At 49.7% G+C, this 14,580-nt stretch overlaps 1 protein-coding gene across 10 annotated transcripts in view; it reads right to left on the reverse strand.

Moving 5' to 3' along the window:
• The window catches only part of Rbfox3 (RNA binding fox-1 homolog 3), a 425,904-nt gene that overhangs the window by 175,359 nt on the left and 235,965 nt on the right, over positions 1 to 14,580 (reverse strand). For all 10 annotated transcript variants that reach the window (XM_021211389.2, XM_029545673.1, XM_021211393.2 and 7 more), the window contains one exon: positions 9,051 to 9,144. The gene's annotated coding sequence lies outside the window, so the exon portion shown is untranslated. The remainder of the gene's footprint in view (positions 1 to 9,050; positions 9,145 to 14,580) is intronic.

Consider the following 14,580-nt stretch of genomic DNA (forward strand, 5'->3'; position numbering starts at 1 on the left):
CACACACACACACACACACACACACACACACACACACACACACTGGAAAGAGAACAGAAGCTCATTCCAGGCACAATGAGAATGACTGGAAGCAAAGGTCCCTGGGGTCCTCTGCCGCTGCCTTGGTAAGACACCATCAGGCAATGCCCTGCAGGAAGGAGCCAGCTCTGTACGAAGGGGCAGCCTGCTATGGACCAACTGTGAGCAAAGAAGGGCTTGAGTCGCCTCTCTTCCTAACTGCTCTTTCAAGGGAAGAGAGGTCAGGACTGCCACATTGCTAGTGTGTCCCTAGGCAGAGGAGCAGGTGGTGGGATTTGGGGGGCCGGTTTCCTGGGGTAATGACTTATGGCTTGAATATCTGAGGGCAGGACCCTTCATGCTGACAAGGGTTTGCAGGGAGGACACAGAGCAGGGGGAGTTCAGTGGTCAGTGCCAGCTTCCCCTTGGTACTGAGGAAGTTCAGCTGTCACTCTGTTGTTATGCTAACCCTTTGCAGAATGAGGTGCATTCGTGGAACAGACCCACACTACCATCCTGTTGAAGAAGCCACCGCAGGCCTAAGCCATCAGAAGTCACCAGCTCAGAGCTTAAGGCACCTGCTCAGATTCCTCTCTTCCTGGATGCTCACAAATCAGTCACTTTGTGTGCTTGGCATTCAGGGCCAGCCATCTCTCCATCCCACTGCCCATACTCCATACCCAGGTGTGGAGGGAGGGTTGGGAAGGTGAGTGGTTTTCCTCAAAGTGGGAGCAGCTGGAGGCCTGTGATGTGCACATTCACCCGGCTTACACCACTGTGATTTGGAGTCAATGGCAGGGACAGACAGAAGTAAGCGCACAGTCCTCACATTGGTGGCCATATCGATGGGACACGATCTGTGCCTGAGATCCAGACTAGGGGCTCCGGGTGAGGGAGAGGCAGACGCTTCCAGCCTGAGACCTTTCTTTGGAAGCAGGAATTGTCCATCTCTAGGGCAGCAGAGGCTGCAGAACTCAGAAGCACCGGGCTGATGTGAGAGAGGAACTCAGACATAAAAAGCCACACACAGTTCAGGGGACCATTTTACAAGGTAGATCTACAAGGAGGCCCAGCTCTGTGTACACAGGCTCTGACGGAACTGTCATAGCTTTGGGCCAGCGCTAATGCCGGCACTTCACGGGAGGACTATATTTGGAGAAAAGGGTCTTTAAATAGGTGACTGAGTTAAAATGAGGTCAGATGGAGTAGGCTTGACCCAGTGCCAGGAGAAGCTATCACAGCCTGGACACACACTGACACCAGTCGCACGAGCACACAAGCCGATGACCAAGGAGAGAGACTTCTGCTCACTCTCAATATCTGCTCAGCAGCCACTTCAAGGCTGCACACGGATTTTTATTTATCCAGCCTCAGAGGGAGCCAACCCTGCTGACACCTCTATCTTGGGCTTCTAGCCTGCAAAATGGAGAAAAATAAATGTCTGCCGCTTGAGCCACCCAGGTGGAGAACTCTGTTAAGGCGGCCGGCATAAGATATGGATGCAGTCCCTGATTGGCTGGCTCAGTGCTGCTCAGGGTGGGGGTGGGGCTGGGGGAGGAACTCTGTGATCCAGCAGAGCTGGAAAGAATGAGAAAGGAAACCTCCTTCTGAGGAGAGGACATAAGTCACTCTGCTGATGCTCAGGTCTGGCTTCTAACAAATGTGGCTTTCCTTTCTTCATAACAATGAGATAAATGTGGACATCCTGGAGGAAGGGGGCTCTCTGCTCGTATGATAATCTGAAGACAGCAAGAAAAGTGAGTCCATAGAACCAACCGTGGAAGGAGCAGACAGTAACTGGGCTCTGCCTGAGCTGATGAGGGGATGGGGTCTCCCTCAAAGACCACAGTGACGATTATGCTATGGTCAGCTCTCCAGATATTCTTTCTGGTCACCAGGCCACCATTACTAGACTTCGGGAAAAGATGACAGCCACAGGTGGATGCTCAGAGATGCCATATAGCTCTGGTCCTGCTCATCACAAGGCACCCACAGACCAGTCAATAGGGACAGGCTTGGTGCAAGGGGGGGCAGCACTGCGACTCCCCAGAGAACAAGTTTCCAGATCAGCTGCTTTCAGCAAGTCCAGGGGATGAATAAAACAAGATTTATGCCTGACAGCCTTTCTCTTCACAGCTGGGGGCGGGGCAGTTCACATTTATCAGCAGGAGAAGGGAGGAATCAGAAGTGTCCAACCTGTGGCCCACAGATTATGACAGTGTACATATGTTTGTTTTGTGTGGCACTTTGGTGTGATGTCAGTTATAAACTTTGTATGGAAGAATCTCTAGCTGAGGATGAGGCTCTTCACAAAGCACTTGCCACGAGTGTGAGGATTGGAGTTCAGATTCTCAGAACCCACCTAAACGCTGGGTGCATGTGGGGGTCTAGGTGTAATTTAATTGCTTGGAGGACAGAGTTAGGGACAGACCTCTGGAGCAAGCTGGCTAGTTAAATTAGCGGTGTTGGTGAGCTCTCGGTTCAAAGAGAGACTCTGCCTAAAAGAGTGAGGAGTGATGAAGTGTTGGACCTTCGCACACATAATACACAATACACATAACACACACAATACACATAGCACACACGATACATATAATATACATAATACACACATTCCACATGATACACACAATACACATAATGCATACAATACACATAATACACATAGTACACAATGCACATAATACACACAATACACATAGCACACACAACACATATAATATACAACACATATAATATACATAATACACACATTATACATGATACACACAATACACATAATGCGCACAATATACATAATACACATAATACACATAGTACATGCAATGCACATAATACACACAATGCACATAATACACAATACATACAATACACACAATACACATAGCACACACAACACATATAATATACATAATACACACACTACACATGATACACACAATACACATAATGCATACAATACACATAGTACACATAATACACATAATACACACAATGCACATAATATACACAATACACATAATACACAAAATGCATGTAATATACATAATACACATAATACACACAATGCAAATAATATACATAATACACATAATACACACAATACGCATAATACACATAATGTACACAATACACATAATATACACAATACACATAATACACACAATACACATAATACACATAACATACATAATACACATAATACACACAATACACATAATACACATAATGTACACAATACACATAATACACACAATGCACATAATACACACAATACACATAATACACACAATACACATAATACACACAATACACATAATATACACAATGCACATAATATACACAATACACATAATACACACAATGCATACAATACACACAATGCACATAAAACACACAATACAATAATATACATAATACATACAATCACATAATACACACAATGCACATGTGCACTTGCACTCACATGTTCATGCTGCTACACACACATGCTAAAAGATCTTAATGTTTTAAGTAAGTTCATGATGCTATATTGGGCTGCACTGATTGGCTGCTGGGCTTCAGGCTGGACACCACTTCAGGCTGGTGGAATATTATCTACCATTAAAAGGGAGAAATCTGATATATGCCGCTCACGCCATCTGATTTTGCTTCCAGAAGATTGTAGAGGAGCTGGGCTCTTGGAGGCAGAACATAAGTGATTGCCAAGGCTGGGATGAGGGTAAGGCAGGGGTTGGTATTTAATGGGGAAAGTTTCACTTCTGTGGAACACAAAGGTTCTAGAGGTAGACCATGGAGGTGGCCGCAGGACCATGGAGGTGGCCGCAGGACCATGGAGGTGGCCACATGACAGTGTGAGTTTGTCAATGCTAAAAAAGTGAACTGCCCAAGTTGCTGTGTGGAGAAGGCCACAGGTAAAAAATAATAATTAAAAAGCCTGTATATCCACTGGGTTGCCCTGGACTAGGTCACCAATGGCAGCCTTCCAGAAAGGTGTCAATGTTCGATGTTACACACCAGAAACCAAGGTCAGGAGACTAAATCAGCTGTCGGGTCAGCATCAAGTCAGGAATTTGCCTTGGTGGTCTCGGCATCCCTCAGGTGCTGGTGTGTGAAAGAAGGAAGAAAGGCCTCCTACTGAATTCTGGGCTTCCTGTGCCATGGAGGTTACTCTGGCTTGCAAAGTACACAGTGACAAGGGGAAAGGGCTGGTGACAGTAGGGACCGCTTTTAAAACAAGGTTGCACTAAAGATCAATTTGCATTACACCTGAACTGGAGGCTCCCCTGGTGTAAATGTGTCAGCTGTACTGACCTTCACTGAAAGGGAGGTTCATGCCTATGCTGCAGGAATTTCAATTCAGCAAATTATGCGTAAAACACATATACCCACAACTGAATGTAAACACAGCAGAAACCTGGCTGCCGCTGTTTGCAGAGAGTGTGGCTCCACAAATGTGCACTGAGACTTCACATGGAGAGCATCCTCCAGAGACAGGGGTTTCTGTTCTCTCCCCTGTCTCCCCTATGGGGCATTTCAGCTGGACGTGGGGATAGACGCTGCTACTGAGAGCTGATGATGTCACTCTCTGTATGGTAACATAGTTACATACCACCAAACTCAAAGCTCACAGACACTAAGATATGCACTTGGGGTTGGGTGTTTTAGTCAATGGTCTCTTCTGAGGGTGTCCTGTCTTCCTCATTAGATAATAAGTCACATGAGCCAGGACCTCTGACCTGCCCAGCAACCTCATCAACATCTATTTCCCTTTATCTCTGAGAAGGAAATAACTGCTCATTCCCTGGGAATAGTTGCCAGGAGCAGACTTCCCGATACACAGATGTGATTAAGGAAGAATTCAATTAACATCCCCTTCAGACGACTATGGGGACATGTTGCTAAACTGGGTTTGGGCACCAGTGTGCATATATGTTTGGCCATGTCTGCATGAATGTGGTTGTATGTAGCTGTGTATATAGGCCTATGTGTACCTGAGAGTGTATGCACATGTGTACCTGAGAGTGTATGTGGGCACACATGTAGGCAAGCAAGTGCATGTGTACCTATTTGTGAACCCGTGCTTGCACATGTATGTATGCATGATAGCATATGTGTATGTTAGTGTGTATGAACACACCCCACACAAGCATCTTGTGCACTGGGAAAAGACCTCCATGAAAGAAAGATTGGGCTCTAGAGATGGGAAAAATCCAACCCACTCTGCAGTGTGCATGAGAGTGGAGTTCATACACCTTGTAAGCTCTAGAACCCAAGGGTCTGCTTTCTAAAGAATTTGAAGGAAAAAATATAAATATCTGCAGACTGCTTTTAATGTGAACAGTTATCTCCTAGTTCCTGTTTGGAAAAAAAAGCATCATCTAATCTTTTAAAATGTGGCACAAAGCTTAGCAGTGGTGACACACACCTTTAATCCCAGCACTTGGGAGGCAGAGGCAGGCAAATCTCTGAATTGGAGGCCATCTTGATCTACAGAGCAAGTTCCAGAATAGTAGGGCTATTCAGAGAAACCCTGTCTGGAAAAACAGAACAAAATATGGCATAGAATTTGACAAGGTCAGTATTTAACACCTGCCTCTGTATTTTAAACCAGGCTTGGAAGAATTGGCTACAAGATAGCACTTCTGGGCAACAAAATATCACAAGGGACCAACAAGGGGCAGTCAAGCAAAGACAAGATAGAGGGCGGGAATATTCTGTTAGGTGATGTCTCAAGAGCTTGGAAGGGAGCCTGGCCAGGACAGAGGGTAACAGCCTGCTTCGTCTGTCTACATTTTCTAAGAACCTCAGTTATTTATTTGCTTGTGTGTAGTGAAAGCATGTGAAGGGTTAACTTCCATTTCAAGAGATGATGGTCCTCAGGGCTGAAGACGCAGTTAGGAGCATGGATCGCTCTTGCAGAACCTGAAACTTTGGTTCCCATCACCCATGTAGGCTCATGACTGCCAGTAACTTCGGCTCCAAGGGATCTGACACTTCCAGCCTCTGTAGGCATTTGCACTCATATGCAGGTACACACACACACACACACACACACACACACACACTTAAAAAAATAAGAAAAGAAAAACGATAATTAGAAAAAAGAGATAGTAATCATGCCAGAGGTCTCCAGATTTCTGGACTCAGGGAGGGCTGGTTTAAAGTCATCGTAAGGAGAGAACGAGGGATATGCACTGAAGGCTGACTCTTGGTTACACTCTATAGTCCCTGGGGTGCTGATGGTACTCGGTGACAACCAGGAGTCGCCTACGGTGGGAACCATGTTCTGGAACAAGATCGTGCCTGCACTCGTACCCACATTTACATGAGAGTTAAACTCCTTACCATGCCTGTGGTTGGGGCATAGAGTCACTCCATTGTACCGTCCAGAGCCCTTGGTCTCAGGGGACAGGGGATGGCCCAGCATAGTTCTGCTCTCAGACAGTGTCTGGGGAAGACCATGGATCTGCCAGGGCAGGAAGCAGCACTCCAGCTGCTTCTCGTCAATCATCTGTCAACCCTTCCTACTGTTGGTTCTGACGGTTCAGACACGCCAGGCAGGCAGGAACTGGTATGGGGATCCTGTCAATGTGTGCTGGGGCGAGGGAAGCTAGACCAGCCAAGCCCTGCCATTCCAGCCCTCATGAGTGGAACCCAGGGACCAGTCTGAGACTGCCTTTGATTTATTGTTCTTTTTGTTCCCTTGTTGCCTACTGAACTCCACGGAACAGAGACAGATAGGAAACGCGAAGGCTATTCCGACAGAAAGAGAAAAGCCAGTTCCTCGGTGCTGCCAGTGGGGCTTGGTTTGGGTTTCAGGAAGCTGAGCTCTGCAGCTGCTCTCTAGAGAATGGCTGGGGTCGCTCCCCCTAAGAGGTGTGATCCAGATAGACCCCAACTAAGGTCTATCTGGATCACATGGGGAAGAATCATGGTGCCCAGGCGGCATGATTCTTAACACAGGCAGAGGTGTTCCAAATGCCTCCCGTGACCTCTTCTTCCTCTCCCTGGCCCTGCTTCCTTCTCGCTCAGTTTGCATGGGCCAGGCAAGGCCCAGGGCAGACCGCAAAGCTCTGAGCTAAACAAACTCGTCAAAGGGCAGGGACCCTCCAGTGAGTCATTTTTCAGACTTTAATTCTACCGAGTGGATCTTAAAGGGCTCTTCCGTTTGCTCGGATTGCATTCCCTCTGCCTGGGGCAAACAGCTTCCCTCCAAGAAGGCAAGACCAATCAGCAGAGAGTACATGGGCCAGTTAAGCACGAAGTGCCTATCTGCCACACAAGCTGGGCTCCAGCCCCAAGTAGGGGCTTCATAGGCCAGCAACTGGAAGACACATGGATCTTACCATCAAGAATTACCCTCCAAGAGCCCAGCCTGGGCCCCATTTCTTTAAAGAGACCATATCTACAGCATGACTTCATTTCCAGGAGCAAAATCTAGGAAGGTTCCGAGTGATACAGCTTCATGCTCTGCCAGGCCCTCTCTGACATGGTGCCTTCAGGAGAGGGACTCTGGGACCAGGTAACCCAGGCGTGAGCTCTGCTCTGTCAGTGATGAGCTGGGCGACCATGACCTTGCTGACCCCAGGGAGGGAGAGCATCAATGCACACAACAACAACATGAGCATCAGCTTGCAAGACACAGATGCAAGGCATTCCCTTGACTGGAGCATAGGCATGAAGAGATGATACCTCGCTGAGGCAGCCTGTGTGCTACACACAGCACCTTTGACAGGGACGAGTTCTCAGCTCTTGATGCTCAGCTGGTCACGAGAACTATTGCAAACAGCGCAGCCTTGGGCATGCCTGAATCCAGAGAGCATTTACCCAGCCCTTGCTCTGCTCCCAGACCTCTGTCCTCTCCTCACTATTATTCCCAGACCATCAACTCAATCCAAATTACCCTGACCATAGGATCGGATAGGACCAGAGCAAGACCTTGCTGGGGCCATCTTATGCAACTTCCTGCATGCCTACGAGGTGACACCAACACCAATGAACTAGCGAGATAGACAGAGTACATGGGGTAGGTTCCCAAGGAAAGATTCCCCTCCTCACAACCCTGTCCCGAATGAGCCACCCCCCCCCCCCCCCAGCAAATCCTTGACTCTGAGCGCCATGGAAACCTGGCACATGTTTGCCACCGTGGGTCCCAAGAGCCACTAACCAGGGCTGGGGTATCAGGGTGGAGAAGGAGGAGTGGCCTGGTTTCCCAGGCATCCTCAACTTCCTGGGGCCACTGCCAGCCACACCTCTTTGAGAGCCTGTGCCTGGCCCTCTACAGGAGCATCCTTTGTATTTATTAACCCGCTTTCTCTCCTGGCAATCAAAGCACCGAGGAAACCTCAGCCAGGGCTATTCATAGGCCAAGGGCATCCCTGGGGAAAAGAATGAGTTCATAGCCACAGCACAGGTGCCAAGTGTAAGCAGGGTTCCCAGCTGGCCCCAGCCACACCGGGGAGTGAGGCTGGGAACTCCCAGGCTGGGCTTCGTCCATCCTCTCTCCTGCTGTCCAGCCTGAACACTTGGACAAGCGTTCTACTACCTGTGCCTGAGACCTGGGCCCTGCTAGGAGCAGAACTGTGGTCACACAGTGTGGTTCCACCCTAGGTCAGACCTGGAGGGAGCTGGGGAGGAGGGGGGGAGGGTTTGGCACAGTGACATGGAATATAAATGAGTCTTGTAAACAGAGTTTAATAAAAAGGCAGTGAGGGAATTTATGAGCAACCCAAGGATAATTAAAATTATTTATCTACTTACCTCCCTTGCTGGCTGATCAGTCTATTAATTATCTATTATGCACATGCTGATTTGCATTTTAGTGAGGGGAGGGCTAAAGGCAGGTGAACAACACGGGGGAGGGGTGGCTTGGAGCCACGTGGTGGGGACAGTAGGGACACCGCTTTGGGTAGAGCGTGGCTCCCCTCTGCTGACCCCTCTTCTCATATTACTTGCTCTCCCTCCCCGCCCACATGGGCCACCCTGGGCCACTGAAAACCAGCTATGGCAGAATAGAAAGTGGCACATACCTGTTTGCAGAACGGGCCACTCCTCAGACAAGGAGGCCTGTGGGCCAGCTCCGGGGAGGCCGGCAGAATTCCCCCTGGTCCTTCTGATGTCACGCTGCAATCGAAAAGAAAAACAAGAGAATGGTATCATTTCCGATATCCTCCGATACCTGGGAGACATCAGATACATATAGTCCTGTGCTCTTGGCTTAAGATATCACGGTGCAGTGGGAACTGTGTCTTCTGAATGCTGTGAATGAGGAAATAGAGTGTGTGTGTGTGGGGGTGTGGGGGTGTGTAACAAGGTGCTTGCTGGTCAGTCATAGTTCTGGAAGTTAAAGGTGACATCTCCAAGGTGAGAAGATGCCGTGGATCAGGAGGGTGCCAGCGGGTCACAACTGGACAGGACAGACTGACAAAGGAGGACTATCAATGGATGGCCTCTCTGACCTATCTTTCACCAGGGATCCATTCTTTTTTCAAGCCAGCACAGCTCTCCTGAGGCCATTCCCTCAGTGTCCTCCCGCTACCTGCCTTTGTTCTGAAGCACCGGGCCCAACCTCAGTGGTAACATCACACCCCAAGGGACTAGCAGGCCTTTAGTGATGCCTTGGCGCCTAGCCAGGCTGCCCTTCCATCTAAACCTGCCAGAACCCCCTCCAGCTAGCCGCGGACATCCCTTATACTGAGGTGTCTCTCACAACCTACAATGTGGTGGTGCCTCTTGCAATGGCTCTCAGCCAGACATCAGAGTGTAAGACAAAGTCCAGAGAGACCTAGGTCATGTCTCTCTACTGGACTGTGTCTGCAGTGGGTAGATACAGTTCTACTCTGGCCTGTGCTTGGTGAGTTCCCACCAAAGCCACACAAAGAATTCCCAGTGCCCAACTTGAGAGCATTCAGAGAGGGGTCTCATAGATGATTAGCTGAGGGTGGCCCCTTTGTGTGCAGTCAGTCCCTTTAAGCAGCCTCCCCTCTTCTGTGTGTTATGAGCAGCTGATGCAAGGTCTGCCCATACCTTGAACTTGGATTTCCAGTCTCTGTAACTCTCTAAGAGCCAAATGTTGACACCAGTGTGACCCTGGCACCTCACTAGAGCAGTCCAAATCCGACATTCTTAAAGTAGCTGCTTATGGGTTAGACATTTGTACGTGGAAAGGGCTTTTGCACAACAAACGGCCTCTCGAAAATTGTAGACTCTTCCTTGCTCCGCCCCTTCTGAGCTTTTCTTACCCGACCTGCACTGCCTCACCTGGCCTGACAGGATAACCTGATCTCAGGGTCCCACCTCTAGAGGATCTTCCCCAAGACCTCCAAATGTTTGACAGTGTCTCCATCCTCATTCAGGTGTCCGCTCAGAGAGTCCTCTGAAGTCTGTCTGTCTTGTCTGCCCTGTCATCTCATGGCCCATGTCACTAGGTTAGCATCGTCTGTGGAGTCCTTAGCAAGGACACCTGAAGCTGACAGCTTCCTAACAACGCACCAGGTGACCCCAAGTGTTCAGAGCCTAGAATAACACCCACATGCAGCAGCACTCAACACATGGTGAATTCATACATGCATTCTTGTGTGTACTCAGGAACGAACAGCACAGTTGTCCTCAGATTCTGAATGTCAACCTTTGACCGCCACACACATGGTAATGCATATGCACCCCTACAAAGGTACCACACACACACACACACACACACACACACACACACAAACACACAGAGGGGTGAGTTGCTTGGCATCTTTGTGGTGCCTTCAAAGCTTCCAATTAAGTTCCTATCCTTGAGGATCCAGGTTCCTCAGGGTCAGCCACACCTCTCCTTCATGACTCCCAGCTTCCAACCTTCTCCACATTATGTCCGTGCAGGCCTCCATATGCCGGTGCCTGCCAGCCTGCACAGAACCCTGGCTGTGTTCCTGGAGTGGGCTGTTACCCGATCAAGGCTTCTGTTGACCTTTTCCCACCTGGGTCCTGTATTCTTGCCCCCTTCTCCTGCATTCCAATATTCCTGAGAGAACATCTCTCCAGCGGCTGCCCTTCCCCACCTGTTGAGGTCCATACTGCATGCGACTGGGGTCCTCAATAGGTGGTGAACTAAGAACGTCCCTTCACCCCACCCTTACATCCCTCACGGCATCTGCCCATGTCTAAAGCTCTCTGTAGAGGAATTGTGCTCTGCCATCCTAGACAGAGTGACGAGCCACCCTCATGTGGCCTCAGCTTCCACAACCTCATGAAAGTTAACAGTCCATATTCATAAAATACAGGGGGGCGGTGCCATGTTATAGGCATTCACCGCCATCTGGTCAGACCCTGGGGCTATGGAATATTTGACAGTCAGCTTTTGCATCCATTTGGCAGGGTCTCCACCATGCGCCCCAACATAATCTAGGTTTTCATGACTGATTTGGCATCTACGATTGGCTTCCTCCATGGGAGATGAGTCTCCACCCTGAGGCAGGCAGCTGAGAGTGAAGAGGGAGGTGAGTTTGACTTGAGGCTGGGCTGGCAACTCCCACTGAGCCAGACTGCCCTTCTGAACCTTTTCCTGAGAGCTATCAGATCAATCATCGGTCTATCTGTCCGTCTGGCTGGCCAGTACCTCCCATTGCTTCTATTCACTGTTGAAGCCTCTTCCAGATTGGACTCAGGGGTATGGATGGCTTCAAGTCTGCAGCTGGCTGGCCATCCTGACTTTGTGACATTGGGCAAGGCTGCAAGTAAGGATACTCAGCCTGCGCCACCTGACTCCCAAGCCCATCCCCTCTGCACTGGGCTCCCTATGCTGTCACCAGCCCTGCTCTGGTCCTAACCCTCTTGTCCCATTGCTTCCCAATTGACAATGCTAATCGTCACAACACAGAGACACCATGTCTGGCACTGGGCCGATTGTGTTCAGGATCGATTCCCAGGGCTGTGGGTACCAAGGCGAGGCAAAGCCTCTGGGGACTAGGCACTCCTGGGAAGACCCAAGAGCCGAAGAGGAAAGCCGGCTGCAGAGGAACAGAACGAGCATAGTGTGCGGCCTCTTCCCGGCAGGTATAGGAGTAGGTGAGGCACGGTTCGACCCTGCAAGGAAAAGCCAGAGTCTCTCTCTACGTGTGTCTAAGTCAGGATGCCAGGACAGAGCAGAACACTGTCACAAGGTGCATACAGATAGCACAGCTTGCTCTCAGGTGACAGGTGCCTTCCTGGGATGGGGACACAGGGAGATGGCAGGCCATCTTTAACCCACCTTTTCTATAGAGCAGATGCACTCAGGCTGGGAAAGCCTTGGCCCCTGTAGGAAGGAGACAAACCCCAGAGGTGTCTTAAACTACTGTACTTGAGATTTTATTGGCCCAATAAACTGTCCTTGCACCCTGGAGACCTCCCTGGGCAGAGTGTAGGTGAATACAGGGGAAAGGGGCTTACTGCTCTGTAGCCTCCACCGTGTGACTTGATGACAAGCCATCACAGTGGTCCCAGGGGGCAACTTCAGCACAGAATGCTGGGGTACACCCCAAAACACACAACCTGCACTTTGGTAGCACTCGAGAGTCCACTTGGATGACTTCGTCACCTTGCTCTTGCTGGCACTGGCCAGTTTGCTACAGCCAACTCCCAAGAGTCTTTTCTCCTACTTCTAAAATTCATGACCACACTGGCTGTCACAGAGTAGCATAGCAGGGTGAGGGGAGGTTGGTGCTGTCCCCAAGGGCCTGCTTAGCATAGTATCATGTCAGGTGTGTCCAGGAACAGAAACTTTCCAGGCACGGGCCCTGCCACAGAGCATTAGAGTTTAGTGTGCGAGGCTCCATGTAGCAAGCTTCACTACTCAGTTCTATATCATTCATCAGCATACCCTGCCTGGATCCTCACCCCAAGATTCCCAGCAGACCCCCGGAGCCATCCTAGGCTACAGCCAGTGCTGTCTTGTCTGGATGTAGAAGAATGGATTCAGATCCTCAGTAGTTCTCAGAGGGTCAGGGGACAGCCTTGAGGGCGAGGCGAGGAGGCGGGAGGCAGGTGGGCGTCCTGCCTCCTCCTGCTAGGAAGGCAGGATAAGGATAGTGAATGCTAACCACCATGAGCTACAGGAGGCCAGGTCTGCAGTTCTGTAGTTCTGCAGTCTGTATCTCTTGTCCAGAGCGCTGGCTCCTCCTGGGATGTGGGGAGGGGTGGGGACAGTGTCTTAGCTTCCTAGCAAGGTCGCTGTGGCAGGGGAGGAGCCTGAAACCTGGAGAGCAAAGCTTGTTCTCGACTTCCTGAGCCCACCACACACACCTTGGCAATAAACCCTACCCATCCTCACATACTCTGGAGCAGTCACATGCAGAGCTAGGTAATTCGGGACGCTTGGTGTGGGGTTGACTCCAGGTCCTTCAGGGATATCAGAATCTGGAGATGCTCAAGACCCTGAGATATAGCGGTATCATGTTTACATAAAACCTATGCACAATCTCTCATATGTATACCTGTGTTAATTCTCATCCCATTTTATTTATTGTGTGTGCTCGTGGGTACAGATGCATGTGTCAGATGTATGTGGGGGTCAGAGGATGACTTTCGGGGGCTCCATTTCCTCCTTCCACAACGCGGGGCCTGGGAAGCAGACTCCGGTTATCGGGCTCCCAGCAAGCCCCTTACTCACTGAGTCATCTGCTCACCTTCTTCCATATAATCCATCTATTAAGTTAAGGTTTCACTTATGTATTTATTTACTCATTTGGTGTGTGAGGAGGTGTGCATGTGTGCAGACTACGGGGATTCACCTTCCTGAGAGTGCACAGTAGGGCCAGAGGTAGCCCTGAGTGTCCTTGTCTATTGCTTTCCCACACTGAACCTTGAGTTTCTCTGTATTTGGCTAAACTGAATGAAGAGCGAATTCCTGGAATCTTCTTGTCTGCCTCTGTAGCGCTGGGACTACAGGCATGTACCCCTACGTCCAGCTTCTTATGTGGGTGCTGGAGATTTGAATCTGGGTCCCCATTCTGCATAGCTGCAACCTTCCCCACTGGGATCTCCCTAGCCCCCAGCAGACAGACTGTGAAACCCTCGCCAGGCTACTTATGAACGGATGCAATGTTGTAATGCTCTTCATTGTTTATAAAACAGGCCTGTGCACACTTGGGGTAGACTTTTCCTGACTGTTTTGGTCTGCGGTTGGTTGAATCCGCAGATGTGAGTTTACAGACGGAGAAGCCCGACTCCTCTCCTGGGATTGTTCCTAGAGTCTGTGGTCCTGACAGGCTGAGGTGGGGCTCAGAGGGGTCAGGACATCTTGGAGGGCAGTGAGAAGTTACGCCCCTAAGCAACATCTTACCCATAGCCGCTGAGGCTTGCAAGGATGCCACAGGTAGCCCGGCCTAAAAGGAAATCCCCAAATGCGTGCTTTGCCTTTTTTCCTTTTTAAAGGCAGGGCCTCATGTATCCCAGGCTGGCCTCAAACTTGTTATGCAGCCAGCAATGACTCTCCTGATTCTCCTGCCTCCACCTTCCATGTGCTGAGATGAGGGAGGTCATCTTACGCATTACTGCAAATGTTTTCCTAGGACAGTCTGCTTTCTGGTGTGAATG

This window comes from Mus pahari, chromosome 14 (assembly GCF_900095145.1).
Source record: "Mus pahari chromosome 14, PAHARI_EIJ_v1.1, whole genome shotgun sequence".
Classification (NCBI taxonomy): Eukaryota; Metazoa; Chordata; class Mammalia; order Rodentia; family Muridae; genus Mus; species Mus pahari.